Genomic DNA, 15,508 nt, shown 5'->3' with positions numbered 1-15,508 from the left:
GTTATTTTAAAATAGTACTAGCTGCTGCAAGCCTTCGTCTGGCATTTAAATGTACTGGAAAAAATGCCTAAAGGAAACACCAAACATTAAATTTAAAAACTGCACAGAATTTTACTCAGCAGAACAACTATAAAAAAAAAAAAAAAAAAAAAAAAAAAAAAAAAAAAAAAAAACAATTTTCAATAAAAATGTATTACATATAAAATATTACAATAAAATAAGCAATATCCCTCAAAATAAATATTAATTATCGTAATAAATAAATTAACAAACTTCCCGTTGCTTTCTCTCGACAATTATCCAGCATCCAAGAAAAACATTAAATTTAAAAACTGTACAGAATTATTGCCCTCATTTTTTCTGAGTGGCAACAGTGCTGATATCAGCAACAATGGTTAATAAGAGAGAATTATCGATTTGATGCAATTTCATAAAAAAAGTAAAAAAACTCATTCAAATTTTGAAAAAAGTTGCTTCAAGGTGCACTGGCTGTTGTCTAGTTGTACCTATGTATCAAATTTCATAGCCCTGGGCCTATTAACTTACGTGCAGCACGAATGAAAGACAGACAGGCTCTACCTTTTATTATAGGTAGAGATCACACTACTTGACATCTGGTGTTATTTGACACCTTGACCATTGAGGCATTTTTAATTAATCACACAGAAAGACTTCATTCTTGAAACACAGTGGTTTTCAAGAACAATATCTTCCTCTGGGCTAAAGTCTTCAGCACAAGTATGTGTCAATTTCTTCATAATTTCATGTATATTTAATTGTTCTGCCTACATTATTGAACAGAATTAATTTTCAATTAGCTTTAGTTGGTTAAAATAGTACACTGCAATTTTTATAGTTGTAGATAATACTGTTAGTACATTTGGGAAGAAAGTCAGCTCTGTTTGTTGATATGTATTTTGATTTGTGTATGTTAATATATGTTGTGATACATTTTGTGTATAAATTATATATTTTGTTCATTTTATATGTGTGTATATATATATTGTTTTGTTCTTTTTGATAATAAGTGTTAATGGCAAGGTGGCAAAACTGTATTTTAGCAAAGTGCTTTGCAAAAGTGCCTTCGCTCATTTAATACTGAGCTCTATTACTTGCTTATGCACTCTTTTAAAAGGACAGCCTCAGGGAATATGTATTTAGACTGTGAGAAAAGTACAGAATGTTCATAAATTCTTTATTCATCTTGAATCCATCAACAGAACTGGAATTCACAATAACTTTAAAACTTCATGTCTCTTTTTAACAAATGTCATGTTTAAACTGAAATATCATTTATTACATTTGACCAAGAACAACAGGGAAGGGTTTCATAGGGACAACAATAAAGCAGGATCCATTTAACTCATCAATCTACATGCAAATATACTCATCAATCTACATGCAAAAATCCCACTTATCCTGCCACCCTCATCTTTAGTATAGATGTCTTTTATCTGCTTTGTATATGCATATCTTTATCGGTATAGCTTTTTCATTTTATGGCTTATTAATTATGTAACATTATCTCGTATGGAAAGGGAACTTGCAGAGGCCAGTCTAATAAAATTGTTAAATCCTGATTACCTAAACCTGAAGTTTAGGTGTGGTTTCCAGTGAGCAGACTAGCTTGATGAGTTTTTGTGATTTTTTCATGCATAGCACAACTGTGAGCCAGTTTCGCATGTAAAGTCCCTTAGAAAATCATCCCTCCTTAAATAAATGGCCCTTATGAACTTTGGAACTAGCCAGTGTTCAAAATGAGTTCTTTTTTAATGAGCTGTTTTATTGAAAGAATTCAGCAATAGTGAACAGTACGTTCCTTACTGTTGTCACAAGATACCACTAAACATTGCAGTTGTTTTTCTCATAGTTTTTTCTGTTTTAAAAAATAAGTGGTATTAATTTAAATTTAACTGTAATTTTGGTAGCTTTTGTAGTACTTTACTATTAAAGGCTGTGTTGCACATTTTTGGTGCTTTACTCGCACATTTTAGCTTACTTCTTTTCCAGCCTTTTTGGCGGCTTGATACTAGACAAACAGAACGTTGGGAAAAACAATAAGGAACAATTTTTAATTTCACAAAAAAGTCTTCCAAATACCCATTGTGGGGGGCCGGGGAAATATTATCTGAATTATTATTTTTCTTTTTGTGAAAATTTTTCATTAGTTTCCTCAGTTGCATTAATTGATTTTAATGTATAGGAAATTAGCACATGGCTCATGTATATTATTCCAGTCAACTATTCTGATTCATTTGAACAAGCTTTGGTTTGCAAAACTTAATGTACATTAACTTCTGACACTGAAATTGAATTGTGTGGAGAAACAGTAAATTGTGTTCAAGAATGTTCAATTTTACAGTACTATTAAACATATGCCATATCCTCAAAAGTCTTTACTGTGCCTTTTTATTTCCATAACCATTGAACCTCCAATCATATTTTGGCATTTTTAAGTACAGTCAAAAGTCGTTAATCCGGACTCCTCAGGACTTCAGCGATTCCGGATTATAGATCATCAGTTTAAATCTGGTAAGATGGCATGCAGAAATTACAAAATTAAAAATATGAAACCGTAATTTATGAAATAAAGAACAATTATAATCTAAAGGGTATCAAAATTTACAAAAAGAAAAAGCTTAATATTTATTTGTTTACTTTATTTAACATTTCTTTCAATGTTAGTTGTTTAAGTTGCTTCATTTCATGTGACAATACTTTCTATTTAATTCTATTAAACAGATATAATTTCTTGTTTGGTTACAAAGTTCCGCTGTTCAAGTCCTATAATTGCTGTGTCCAGAATACCGACTAATTTGTCGATCGAAATGTTTTCATTTTCAATAACCTCTCTGTCACTTTCTTCACTATCGGAAGCGAATTATAATGACGAGGAACTTGATTTAAATCATATCAAAGACGGTGTACATCGAGATGAAATACTACATTCAGTAAGGAATTATAAGCCAAATAAAATAAAAACATCTGCCCTGAAGATAAGGATAGTGCTGACAGATCAACTTCCAATTCATTGCGCGCCGCCGCGTTTCTGCCCCCCTGCCGCAGAGCAGCGTGAAATTGATAAACAGATTTCGGATTTCAAAACATACTTTCGCTTTGTAGATCTTTTACATATTAGTAAGTATATATCAGAAATTCTATTTGACATAATCGAAAGTTCAAGCTTACTTTTATAAAATTGCTCTAACAGTCTGCAAAAAATAATAAGGCAGATCCAATTTGAAGATTAAGGAACAACGCAATCTGCAACATTAACTGAATTAGATAATTTTAGCTTAGTTTATACCGTCCGTTATACATTAAACATGCATGCGTAAACGTATTATGCACATGCGCACACGCATATTCGCAGTCGCAACTGTCTTTCGCGCAGGTGTAAATGCCTATGCGCATGCTTCAAAGCGACGCATGCGCAGAAAGTTTGTAGTTTTGAGGTCCGGATTATAGATCATTCCGAATTATAGGTGTCCGAATTAACGACTTTTGACTGTACAAAGGGATGAATTTTCTTTAAATTACGAAATCTAATTTTTTATATGCTCTCCCATTCTCTATATTTAACATGTAGGAAATAATTATAAAATAATAATAAAGTTTTGACTCCTATATATGACAAAAATTGACCAAAATATTTTACTTCAAAATTTGCGAATTTTGATGTTTCCAATTTTTATCGAGGGGTCAGTTAAATAAATTAGAATATTTTAGTCTTTCTGCCCTCTGAAATACCGTTCAGTTATTCTTATGTGATTTGCTCATACCTTAAATACATGTTACTTTGATATGCCAAAAAATTTCATGCTAATAATTTTAGATGCTGAAATTACATTATTAATATTCTTATGCAGTATTATTACTTTAGAATCATAATCTAATAATGTAAAAAAAATCATTAAACTAGAAATTCTTTTTAATGAATGCAAATAGTGTTGCCATTTGGGCAAAAAAAAAAGGCAAGCTCCAGTGATCCAATATTGGAGACTGCCCTTTGTTTTTTCTTCTAGAACTCAAGTTTCATTGAATAAGATTGCCATTTTGAAAAAAATTATATCGATAAGAGCTATAGTTATGGTTTTTTAGTGCACTGGGACATGTGAAGGTTTTGCCGCCCTCCTTTTGCCAATAAGGGGAAATATTTCATTTAAAAATTTTATGGTTTGAATTTGGCACCTCGTGGATGCTTCGTTCGAGGACAGATGCTCCCCTTAGCTACACCATTGATATTGATAAATACTCTTCACGATAATATGCACAGAAATATTTCTTACTTAATTTGTTAACAACAGAAGCCTTTTCTCTTAAGTGATGTCTTATTTTTAGTTATATTATATTTAAATGCAAACCTTTCATTTTTCAGTTTGCATACATTCTCTGATTATTCTTTGATTCTTTAATGTTAAATAACAGAAGTTGTACTCTCTGTATTTAATTTTCTTAATGAGTATAAAATTTCCCTTAATATTAGTTATAAGGACGGAGAGATTTAAAAATGTTTTAAATTTCAAAATGCCAAAACAGGAATACTAGAGTTGCCAACTCTCCCGATTTAGGCGGGAGACTCCCGATTTTCGACCGCTCTCCCGCCAACCCGATTTACAATATATTTCTCCCGACTTTTTCTTATTCTTAAAATTTCTCACGATTTTTATGCAACTTGGCTTAATACTTTGTTATATGAATAAAAAAAGTGCTTTTGGACGTCTGAAAGCAATCGAATTTTCTCTACATTATATCTAAACATTATATCTAAAACAAAACCTTGCGAATCAGATAGCTTCTGCTTTGTGAGTGAGAGCATTATACGTATCCAGAAACGTCATTCTCCAGTTCTCCAAAGGGCTTCAAGCTCCACTGCGTGTCAGCTGGCATATATTAGCCAATGAGGACAAAGCAAGTTGTTATTTGGACGTTCTTTTTAGTTTCGTTCATTTTGTCCTGAGTTGTGTGAGTACACGTGCCTTAGGGAAATAGTTTTAGAAATTATCATCTTTTGTTACGTCTGCGAGAAAGGTGAAATACTCGTGTACGTTTCAAAAATCGTACACAGTTGACTTATTATCCATTATTTCCTTGAGGAAATATGTCATTCTCCAGTTATGGATTATAATGGATAATAATTCCTTCCATTATTTCCTCAAGGAAATGTAATAAATTTGCGATGTGTACCGCCTGTCGTTGTGATTTTTCAATTTCGTATGTTAAAAGGGCAGATGTTCTCAAACATGTGCGTACACAAACACACAAGGATAACATGAGTTGTTTTGAAAAAAACGAAAAATTAAATTTTTCTTCGGAAATAAAGGATAAAAAAGTTATTAATGCAGAATGTCTGTTCTCTGCCTTTTTACTGGAGCACAACCTGCCACTGAATGCATCGGATCACGCTGCAGCTTTATTTAGAAAAATGTTTCCCGATAGTGAAATCGCTACGAAATACTCAAGGTGCAAGAATCAAAACAGGTGCAATTGTTAAAGAAATGGGTTTGAAAAATAAATCTTCAGTTATTGATTGCATTAAAACAGCTCCGGTCTGCCTCTCTACTGATGGAAGCAATAATACCGATTCAAAACTGTATCCAGTTGTTGTTTCTTTTTTTGATCCAGTCTTCAGAAATTGAGTGCAGTTTACTTTATGTTCCCACTTTAGAAGGACATTTGACAGGCTTTAATATAGCACAGCTAATTATTAAAACTTTAAAAGAAAACTGCAGGCACTCTGGATAATTGCTTAGCACTTGGTGCCGATAATGCACCAGTATTGGTAGGCTTGGAAGGCTGGTGTTGCAGGCATCTTAAGAAAGGAAAATTCAGATTTTCAGATTATGAGGTGCACCTGTCACCTCTTAAATTTAGCAGCTGAAAAAGGGGCAACTTCTTTACCAATAAATGTGGATGAACACATTGTTGATAATTATTATTATCTTGAAAGGAGTTCTAAAAGGAAGGAAAAATTGAAACAGTTCCAACAGCTGCATAACAGCAGTTTACAAATAGAAAACTTGGATGAAGTTATAAAATCAGCTACGATTGACACCCAGTGGAGTTTAATTGCAAAACTGAAAGGTGCTGATGGAATTTTAAAATATAGTGAACTGTCTAGAATTGTGTTGGCCATCTTGACAGTTCCCTATAGTAATGCAGAGTGTGAGAGGATTCTCAGGTTTGTTGCGAAAACGAGGACTAAATTTAGATCTAATATTAGAGATGGCACATTAGAAAAACTTCTATTAGCGAAAGCAGGCCTACGTGGCAATTGCTGTGAACACAATGATGAAGTTTCTTTCCTAAAGAAAGCAAAATCTGCCACTGTTTATAACATTTGTACGAAAACTGATTAAAGTGTCTTTTTTTTTTTTTTTTTTTTCCCTCTTAAACGATGCGTGTAATAAAAATTTTTTTATGTGTAAGGTATTTTTGTGTTGCTTGCATTTAAGAATTAGTTACTACTTAAAGTTAATTCATTATTAAAAACTATATTTTTATCATTTAAAAAGTCTTTTTAACATTGTGAAAAATCTCCTGATTTCTTAAAAACATCTCCTGATTTTTGAGTGTCATAGGTTGGCAAGTATGCTGGAATTATATATCTATGACCAGCAGTTCTGAAAATAAAGATTGGGTAAGGACTTTTGCAGATGTATATACTCTAAGGAGGAAGGTAAAAAATTTTTTTAAAGAGATGCTGTAAAGCTACGACAGATAACATAGTTTTATTCTTATGCACATGCAGCTGTGCAGATAACTGCAAGATTGCTGAACACTGGCAGTTCAAGATGGATTTAAATCCCGGCAGATGGTCTGACTTGTAAATATAAAACTTTTCCCTTTAAAAAATTCTCCATGAAGGCATCTGTCTCCCTTACCAATAGTGTTCCTGTGCCTTGCCATAATCCAATGCATAATCCTATTTGCTTTCTGAATGGTTTGCTTATTTTCTTTCAGAACTGTTAGGAAATCATATTGGTTAATTGTCAAAATCAGTTGACAGCTGTTAGATGAACTTGCTTTTGTAGTAGGAATATAACCAGTGTTAAGTAAATGGAAAGTTTTAGAGAAAATAAACTGGAAAAATCATCAAAAAAATTATACAAATAAATGGGTGTACTGAAAATAAAAGTATATTCATTTTTCTGAAATGAAATTAATGAAACTTCTAAATCGAAAGAATTTCTCCCCCCCCCCTTTCTTTTTTTTTAAATCTAATTTTGTATAAAACGTAACAACATATGTCAGTTATTTCAGTTTTGTGTGTTTAAAACTGTAGCAACAGATGTGTCAAAATAATGTAAATTTCACGCATTACAATTATTATTAAATTTTGAACTTAGTAAAAAGTAATCATATTTCAACAGTAATAATGCCATTAAAATATTGTGTGTTTGAAAGTTGCAGAATGTAGTTGTTAATTTTTTACATGTTTTTTTGAAAATAACTTTTGGCTTTAAAACTTCTCTTTAAGTAATAAATGCATTTCCATGCATGTAAATTTTAACCTAGTGTCGTGAAAAATACCATCATCCAGGTATAAAATTTGAGCATAAAATCAAGAGACTTCTAGTCATCAAAATGGAACCAAGAATTTTTTTGGGGGGGCTCACTAAGTGTGGTTGGTATCAAGTGTGAAATAAAATGGAGAATGCTATTAAAGGTGGGTAACCAAAAATAATTGCTACCAAAGATAACAGAAAGGTAGAAATTAAAAGTCCACCTGTTATAAAGCTGTAGTTTAGTATTAAAGAAAGTGCAAAAATGTCTGCAAATTCTCACCATTTTCTGATGATTCACATCCCTGTCGAAATTTCAGGAAAAGGTTGTCATAAGGTAAAGCAGTATGTTGCCAAGATATATGTGGCAACCTATGATGTTGCCGGAAAGTATTTATATGGCTACTCATATATATGTGTGTATAGTCTAATGCGAAATGGCAAGTTTGTGCTGTTCTACAATGTTTTTAATAAAGTGGGAACAGGTTAATGTGTTCTTGGGGAACAACAGGACAAAAAAAGATTTCTGTAAAAAGGTTAAACATTTTATTATCGAAGTTTCTTGCATTTTTTTAATTCATGGATTGATTGTTCTTGTATGGAATTCTTAGTGCACTGTTAGTTTTAAAATGACTCTTACCTTTTATGCATCAGCGTGGCGAAAAGCAAGTCTCCATAAAGTTCATGTTTTTTTAGTAGGGTTGTGTATGATAAGAAAATACAGTCAAAAGTCTTTAATCCGGACTTGTCGGAACTTCGGTGTTCTGCATTATCGGTTTTCCGGATTATAGATCATTAATTTAAATCTGGTAGGATGGCATGCAGAAATTATAAAATTAAAATATGAAACTGTAATTTATGAAATCAAGAGCAATTATGATCTAAAGGGTATCAAAATTTACAAAAAAAAGCTTAATATTTATTTGTTTACTTTATTAAACATTTCTTTCAATGCGCGTATGCATAAAGCATACATTACGAAGAGTCGAAATTAGAAAATCTACAAAGCGACCAGAAAACTATTTGATGTGTATTCATGATATTTATAATGACGAGGAATTTGATTTAAATCATATCAAAGATGGAGTACATCGAGATGAAATACTACATTTAGTAAGGAATTATAAGCTGAAGAAAATAAAAACATCTGCCCTAAAGATAAGGATAGTGCTGACAGATCAACTTCCAGTTCATTGTGTGCCGCGACGTCCTTCTTCCCCACAGAGCAGCGTGAAATTGATAAACAGATTTCGGAATGGTTAGAGAAATAAAGGATATGCCTTTATCCATTTTTTGCAGCAATTCCACTTTTTGTTTGATGGACATCGAAACATGTTTTCGCTTTGTAGATCCTTTGGCAGCTCCAGAATCGGAAATTCTTTTTGACATAATCGAAAATTCAAGCTTACTTTTATAAAATTGCTCTAACAGTCTGCAAAAAATAATAAGCCGGATCCAATTCGAAGATTAAGGAACAACGCAATCTGCAACATTAACTGAAATAGATAATTAGATAATTTTAGCTTAGCTTATACCGTCCGTTATACATTGAACGCGCATGCATAGACGTATTATGCGCATGCGTAAATGTATTATGTGCATGCTTAAAGGTATTATTCGCATAATGCATTTACGCATGCGCAGAAAGTTTGTAGCTTTGAGGTCCGGATTAAAGACTTTTGACTGTACCAAATTCTGTACTATGAAGAACTGTCTTGGTGATACTGGACTTGATGGGCTTTTGCAAGTGAAAATGCTGTTGATTTTCATGAAGAATTAAAGGCAACAACAGAATGGGCCAAAGAACCTGAAATAGAAATCTAAAATGTGTCATAAGTCCCCCACAGACAATCCAGTTTTAATTTAATTTCTTTGGAAATGATAGCGTCTATTATTCCATATGGAGCCGCCCAGTCGGTATAGTGGTCAGGGAAGCTGACTGCTATGTCGAAGGGCCTGGGTTCGAATCCCGGAGAAGGCATGGTTGTAACTGTCCGTCTCTTCATAGGAAAGGCGATGTGGACCAACCTATTAGCTTCCATAATAAAGAGACCACCACATCCAGCCTTGTATAGATTAATGGACTGGGTTACATTTGTAATTGTTCATAATCTGCCATTGGGGGGGGAATATTGCATATGGTGTACAAGTGTCAGTCTAAAACATCAAATGCTATCTGTGAAGCATCTAGTGCAACAAAGTAGTACTTCTGCATGCTTAATTGTTCAGTTAAATTTAAGTCACTCATATGTTCTTAGTATCTGCTGCTTTTCTTTGATTTGCTAGATATTTTATTTGTAGGTTTATCTGAATAAATGTTTTATTCTTGTCTTCCCTTTAATGACTTTTTTTAAGTTCTTGTCTCCTTTTCCTACTAGTTCTAGAAAATAATTGTTAATGAAAACGGTTGAATGTGAATCAGTCCTTCATTATATATCTAAGCAAACTAGTCCAAGTGTTTGTATTAAGTATTTGTTTATTAAGTTTTTAGAGGTGGTAGTAAACTGGTTGTTGATTATGTTAAGTGCAAACTTGGAGAAATTGGAACTGCTGGAGTTAAAATAATTGCATAAATTTAAGCTTCGACTGTTAATTAGTAAAATTAATGCATAAATGAAGGTACATAAAAATCAAGTCCATGTTGTTCAGAATTCTGCATTTGAAATTTAAGATGATTAATAACTGGCTTGTTGCTGTGATTTCAGAAGACAAACATAAGAAGCAGATTTTTTAGATTCTTCAATGTTTTAAGCTTTGGAGATTTAATATTATAATTCTGCCTTTGTTCAAATTTAACTAAAACTCAACTTCAAATGCATGCTATTTAGGGGCTGCAGAGCTTTTTTGTAAAATATAACTTATTCGATTATGGCAGAGCATATCAGGACTATCTGCCTAAAGCAGTGTTTCTTAACCTTTCTAGCGAGTCGCACCCCATTGAAACTGAAAATATATCTCCGCACCCCATTGAAAAATGTGTTTTAATTTTTTTTTAGTCTAGAAAAATACATTTTTTTGCAAAACTTATTGTTTATTGAAAAACATTGTACATTTTATATAAATACAAAACATTATTTTTATTAATGACTAGTCTGTTGTTGTTTGTTCAATATGATAGTGGCGAAGCGAGGTTCCTTTTTTGAAAGACATACGCGTAAGTTATCATTTGCATTTAAGCGATTTCTCGCTTTAGTTTTTATATGCAAAAGCGATGAAAATTCCATTTGGCACAAGTAGGTGGTAGCAAAGGGTAAGAGTAACTGCAGTGCTCCGTTCGTCAACTCTGGATAACGTTGTAACTGTGACCACCAGAATTGTTGCAATTCTAATTGTTCGAATTCCATTTGAACATGTCTACTTGCTCGCATTTCAATAAGTTGATCTTTTTTCAGATCACTATCATCCATCAAATTTAAGTCAAATAGAAATGGATCTAGTATCCATCTCTGAGTTTTGGTAATAATTCCGGTAGAAAAATATCCATTGAATGATTTGCTCAATCGTCTCAAATGTATTACAATGTCGGGTACAATTGTATTCTTTTCATTTTTCGCAATAACAGAATCAAGCAAGGGAAAGTTTGCAAAATTCCCCTTTTCTACTCGACGTATACAAATTTCTAACTTTGTGATAAATGAAGATAATTTTTCACTAGATATTATTATATTTATACCAAAGCCTTGCATTGATAGATTCAATTCATTTAAATGGCTAAATATGTATGCTAAGTAGGCCAGCCTCAGCATTGCATCATTACTCTCAAAATCTTTTACTAAATAACAGTTTTGACTAGTCAGTAATTGAATAATTTCCTCACGCAATTCAAAAACTCTGTTAAGCATGCGACCCTTAGATAACCATCATATTTCGGTGTGATATAGGAGCACGGTATGATCAGCACCAATTTCTTTGCAAAATGCACGAAAATTGCAATGATTAAGCGCTCTCCCTCGGATGTATTTTACTACATTTACTGCTGTAGCTAGATGTTGTTTTAAACTTTCTTGCAATGCTTTCGACGCAAGTGCATGACGGTGCAACATGCAGTGCGTTATTATAACTTCCGGTAATTCTCTTTTCATGTGTGAAAAAAGTCCTGAATTTTTGCCTAACATTGCTGGGGCTCCATCAGTGCATACTGAGCCAATCACATTCATTGGTAATTGATATTTAGTAAAAAAAATCTTTGATGCGATTGAAAATATCAATTCCTCTCGTATTCACCTCCAGTGCTCACGAAATAGAAATTCTTCTATCACCTCTTTATCCTTCACATACCTGACAAATACCAAAAATTGGCTACAATTATCAACATCAGTTAACTCATCCAGTTGCATGCTTATTTTTAGTGGACTGATTTTTATGTCTTCAATTATTTGCATTAAAATATCTTCACTGAGATCTTGTATTCGCGATCGTATATCATTCCATAATGGAATCTGTTATATTTTTTTATGTGCTTCCGAATCTAAAACTGTTTTAGCAATGATTAAAGCAGAAGGTTTAATGAACTCTTCAGCGATCGTGTGAGATTTCTTTCTTTTTTTTTTTTTTCCACATAAATATGCCACTTGATACGATGCTTCTAATGAAGGTTTTTGAATTGCTGGTCCGCACAATTTTAGGATAGTTTTACTGGTATCAAACCGAGTCTTCTTTGACTTCAAAAGCTGTTCATGTTATGCGCTTTTTCACCACCATGCAGATTGTTGAAATGCTCGAATAACTTTGATGGTTTGAGATTGCTGTTTGAAAATATTCTGGAACACAAGATGCATTGCGGTTGTTGCGTACCATCTTTTTCGGTTGTGCAGGTAAATCCATAACTGTCATACTTATCGTTCCTTTGTCGTTTTTTTGACATAGTGGGGTCACTATAATCGATTTAATTATTTAGAAATAATGTAATATATATAATTTCTTACGTTTGTAATATCACTGAATCCTATTCGGCTTGAACGGGCAATTAAGAATGTATTAGTCTCAAGAGGTTTCTGGACAAGTCAGAATACACAATACACATGTCGCAGAGACAATAGTTGACTCAACTTGATTGAACCTAACACAGGCGCAGTAGATGCAGATACAAATCTGTGGATTCCATTGCAGTAGAACATATTGAACTCGGCGTATGCGCGAGCTGGGATAACATTCTTCGCTTGTATTCACACAAAGTTTTTTTCTTTTCTCTGTCACCTAGCTGCCTGTTCGTGTTCGTTTGTAGCGTTTCCTGCCTTTTCGTAGAGTAGTGTATACGTCCATCGTCACCGGCTCTTTCCTGTGTCTTTTGCCGATAAGGGAGCTAGGTGCTACCAATTTTTATGAGCTTCAATATTGGGGACACTATTGCAGATTTCAAATATTTTATTATAAGAAATTTAATAAATGATATTTAATAAATGTTATGGTTAAGTAGGGGCTTCTCCCGCACCCCCAAAAATAGGGGTGCGGGCGCCCCCGGTTAAGAACCACTGGCCTAAGGGGATGAATGCCCTTTTTGGAGGAATTCTTAAGGGAAACTGGCTCATACCCGCACTGCACATAAGGAAAAGCATGAAAATGGCCAGCCCATTTGTCAAATTCTTAAATTAATGTCTTTTTACAAATTTATAGGCTTTTTACAAAATTTTAAACCATATTAAAATGTTTATGCCTTTAAAATAATAAATTCTTTGCACTAACATTTGTTAACATTTTTTATGTGTATAATGTATGCCATCGTCAACAAAGTCTGTTTGGCGAGATTTGTGCCGGCGAAACGGAAAAGTACCCAAGACTGCAGTTTTTTGTATATTTTTATATAGTGAACTCATATTTGTGCAATCTTTAATATATTGATTTGTTCCAATCCAAGAATCCGTTTAAGTCCTTACACTTTTATAAAAGCTTAATCCATTGATTGGCCACAATTGCATTATAGCAACCATTTACAGTGTATAAGTAGTGTAAAATACAAGCCCTTTTTCTGTTTACTACTAAGAATTGAAAGGAACTTCCCTTTGCTTTACAACAAAATAGAAATGTTCTTTTTTGTAGTTGTAGGAAAATCTTAGAAATAAGCTTTTTCAAAACGTGTTAAAAACTTTTACTCATTCTTAATAAGTATAAAAGCTGTGATAAATATTATATTTCAGTAATGAATGCCGAATTTGGACCAAATAAATAATATCAAAGCTGGGGAAGACTTTAAATTGCACATTGATGTAATTGCAGTGCATATCGCTGAAACACTAAAAAAATTTTTAATCTGTTAAATTTCCCAATTGTTGCCTCAATTTTACAGTTTGTGGCTCAAGAGGTTATCCAAAACTTTCGAGCCTAAAGATAATGACAAAATTTTTATTGAAATGATGTTAATATATTAACTACTGCCATCTTAACGAAAGCAGCTTGGGATGAAGTTTTCAGTTTTGCCATTTGAAATGATTTTTTCTTATGCACGATTTATCAGCAATTATGTTTAAGAAATTTCCGGACATTGGTGAAACAAATTTTAAAAAAAAAAGAAGAAAGAAGAAAAGGGGCCAAAAATTCAAAAGCATGAATATTCTCAAAAATTTTGTTGTGCTTGATAGATATATTCAGTGTACAGGGAATTAATCCCAAGATTATGTAATTGCAAATTTGGGAAAATCGTACTAAGTGAATTTATCAGAAGTTATTGACATAATTTATAAAAACTTAATTTTGTTTCTCTTTTCTTGTTTAAGGAAATGAAGAAATTTTGACTTTCTAAATTAACAAAATTTTGCATTTAATTCACCAAAAATAATTCAGATTGTAAATACAGTACAATGTCCAAAATTTGGAAGTTCAAATATCCAGAATGATCTAATATCTGGACCTTTGGAGGACCATCCACAAATAAATAAGATAATATAAAAAGTCTCGTTGTGGAGAATATTAAATAAAAACCTGCTTCTTCAGTAAAAGGAAGTAGCAGAGATGCAAATCTAATTTTTCTCCATAGTGATATTCCAGCATATCAGATTTAAAACTGTTGATCTATAATCCGAAAATATCGAAAATCTAGGTTTGTCAAGACTTTGTACTTAATAAAATTTAAAGAGGTATTTAATTTCTTGGATATTTAAAATTTAAGTATGATGATTAATGATTTTCATGAATTTTCAAACATCTGATTCAGTGATCATTCGATTTCGCCCACCTCTGATGATTTTCAGAATAGTAACCTTTATTAAATTTTATGTGAATCATTTTTTTCTTCATGGATTCTTCTTTCTTGTGAATCATTTACATTTTATTGTAAATTTCATTTGATCTGACTTGTCTTAATATATTGTAGACATTTATAGATTTTTATTTGAAGATTCAAGCAATGTTAGCTAGTTAATATTTATATTAAATTTTCTTTACTTCAGTATATGGTACATTACTAAGTTCATCCACGCAAATACTATGTACATAAATTATTTATTTTATTTTCATCATAATTAAAAGTACTTTGCTTCACTCATCAGGATTTTCTGGGTATTAAAAGTTTAAGAAAATTAAAAAATCAAATTAGCTAAAGAACATAAAATTCTGAATATCTAATTAAATGGCAATATATTTTATATCAGAATTGAATTACAAATAATTCAGCAGTCTGAATTACATATTATAAAACAAATTAAAGTCATTTTGGACTTCCTTTGAAATCTCCCTCAGGGAGGTCGACGTAGAGAACTCTGCGAAGCTACTGCCTAAAACGTATCTGTACCTAGGCAGTCTCGGCCACAGGGGTACCAAATTTATAAACATAGTAGTTCTGGAGGCACTGAAGAGTTTATTGGCTGACCCAGTGGTCTGAGAGCGGAACCTGGGACTAGAGTCCCGGTTCACTTTGTAATGTCCATCTGCGATGGGCTGCCCGAGCAACTGGCAGGTAGCAAATAGATGACCATCTTCACCGAATGGCAATTAGTGCCTCTCTCTCCAAATGGCAGAGAAGGAGGTCGAACCTCTGGATCCATTGTGAGGGGGGGGGTTGGCCGTGTAGT

At 32.8% G+C, this 15,508-nt stretch overlaps 1 protein-coding gene across 1 annotated transcript in view; it reads left to right on the top strand.

Moving 5' to 3' along the window:
• The window catches only part of Arl8 (ADP-ribosylation factor-like protein 8), a 48,967-nt gene that overhangs the window by 18,394 nt on the left and 15,065 nt on the right, over positions 1-15,508 (top strand). The window lies entirely within an intron of this gene.

Source organism: Stegodyphus dumicola, chromosome X1, assembly GCF_044657685.1.
Source record: "Stegodyphus dumicola isolate Sdum_Otavi_A_Nest chromosome X1, ASM4465768v1".
NCBI lineage: Eukaryota > Metazoa > Arthropoda > Arachnida > Araneae > Eresidae > Stegodyphus > Stegodyphus dumicola.
This window is presented reverse-complemented; position numbering and strand designations above follow the sequence as displayed.